The sequence below is a fragment of the Rhinolophus sinicus genome, chromosome 5 (assembly GCF_057876585.1).
Source record: "Rhinolophus sinicus isolate RSI-liver-muscle chromosome 5, RSI-T2T, whole genome shotgun sequence".
In the NCBI taxonomy this organism is placed as follows: Eukaryota; Metazoa; Chordata; class Mammalia; order Chiroptera; family Rhinolophidae; genus Rhinolophus; species Rhinolophus sinicus.
Window position 1 is genome coordinate 67,654,557 of NC_142505.1, and position 2,298 is coordinate 67,656,854.

The 2,298-nt window shown below is 38.3% G+C and overlaps 1 pseudogene; it reads left to right on the plus strand.

The window, feature by feature from the left end:
- The first annotated feature begins 1,687 nt into the window (after nucleotides 1–1,687).
- LOC141567390 (U4 spliceosomal RNA) lies at nucleotides 1,688–1,805 on the plus strand (annotated as a pseudogene).
- The last annotated feature ends 493 nt before the right edge of the window (nucleotides 1,806–2,298 follow it).

The following is a 2,298-nucleotide window of genomic DNA, read 5'->3' on the forward strand; positions in this document are numbered from 1 at the left end:
CACCCACCCACTGCAAATCCAGCTTCCTCATTGAGGCGGAAGTCACTGCAGGAAAGTCTCATGATGGGGGAGCTGTCACAGAAAAAATGGTCAATAATGTTGGGCCCACAAAACAGGAGGGAGAAAGTGTTGGTGGTGTGGAAGCTGACATAGAGAGCTCCGCTCAGCCAGGCCATAATGACAAGCTCTGTACAGAGCTTTCTGCTCATAATGACACCATAAAGGAGAGGCTTGTGGATGGCTAAACAGCAGTCATATGCCATAGATGTGAGCAAGAAACACTCAGAAGCACACAGCATTACAAATAAGAAGAGCTGAGCTACACATTCCCAAAAGGAGATGACTTTGGAACCCATGAGTGAATTGATCAATGCCTTGGGGATGGTGGCAGAGGTGTAGCACATGTCCAAGAAGGACAGATTCTTCAGGAAGTACATGGGGGTGTGGAGGCAGCTGTCTCTGGTCACAGCTGCAATGATGGACAGGTTCCCCAGGAGGCCAAACAGGTAGATGAAAAGGAAACATGTGGTGTTCAAGAGCCTAAGTTCAGGGGTGTCTGAGAAGCCCTTGAGAATAAATTCAGTCACAATGGTCTCATTTGTTATTGCCTTTTCAAGCCATGGAAAGAGGGAATCAAAGAATAGTCAAGACAGCTGTGGTCTGAGTAATATGGCAAAACACACAATCACAAAATGGTCCGTAGAGGTGGTCAAAATAAACCTAGTCCTCACCATGGTTCATGAGTCTCACATACTTTTCTTTCTCTCTTGCTGCTTCTCTATTCTGTCTGAGAAGTAACAGATTGTAAATAAATGAAAGAGAATAAACATGTATTTATTAAGATGCTGGTTATACTCATGTACATGCATAATAAATAACAAGCTTGAAATTATTTATATCACTTAATGTAAAAGATGAAATAGTCTTATTCACTCACTAACTGTCCATTCAACAACTGCTGTATTCACTGCATTAGGTGTAGGTTGTTGAGAGAGGGATAAGCAGATAAATGGCTGTAACACAATGGCTCACAGAGGTTGAAGAGATAATGTAAGTGTCTGAGCAGGTAAGGAGAAGGTGGTTACAGGATTGCTGAGGGTTACCTGTAGCAATTTTAGGTATCATGAGTCAGATCTTCAATATTTTTTCAGTAAAAAAGTCCTGATTTTATTATAAATTTTTAACTAGAACAACTATGTGCTGGATCTGACCCAATGGCTTCTGCTACATACATGACCATATCCAGTCCCTGAGTCGTCTGTCAGAGTAAAAATCTTTCTAGACTACGATCCTGAAAATCACAAGCGTGAGATATTTTCTGGGAAAAGCATGTGGGGCAGTGCCCTGAAATACTGGTTGCCAGGGGCCGTGTTTCAGGACAGACAAGCACAGAACATTGCCTCTGTCTACAGCACTTAAATGGCGGGTGGTTCATCACACTCTTGCCACTTGGAAAGCATCATCAGGACTCTCACAGGACTTAATGTTATAAGTAAGAAGAAGAAATGAGTGTGGAGCAAAGTGCTCTGACTTGAGAAAGAGAGTCCACTGACCTACATGATTTGAATAAAAGGAAGTAGTTACTTGGAAGTAAAAAGACAATCTCCAAAAGTTTATATTTAACTAAGAACAGTGCTATAAAACAAGCTGGACTGCATTCAAATCTGATTTTTGAAACATCAATTTAAGATTTGAGCAGTGGCAGTATCATAGCCAATGTGGTTTATCTGAGACATGATTATTGCTAATTGAAAACTAAAACATCAATTTTAATTTTCTTCTGAGTATATCTGTCACCTCTATAACTTTAATTGTTCATATCATACCTTTTGTGTTACTGTGAGTAAATTGATTTTAATTTTTAAAAAATACCAACTTATCTCTCATGACAAAATATTTTTGTGATCTAAAAATCTCTATCAATCTTTTTATAACAATTTTATTGAGAATAATGTATATACCACAATATTCACCCTTTCAAAGTATACCGTTCAGTGGTTTTTAGTATGTTGTATGTCAAATAATTGGGGTTATTTCTGGGAATGGAATAATAATGTTTTCTTCACAAATTACAATGATTACACGTTGGCTTTGTAATCACACTTTTTTAAAAATAAAGTATGGTCAAAACTACTGCAAAAACTGATTTAAGTGTTCTGCTATTCTAACCTCTTTAGATATGAAGATATGAAGGAGAAAAGGTATAAGCTTTGGGGAATATCAATGCTTGCTAGCACTGCCATAACAAAATACCACCTACTGAGAGGCATAAACATCAGAAATGCATTTCTAACAGTT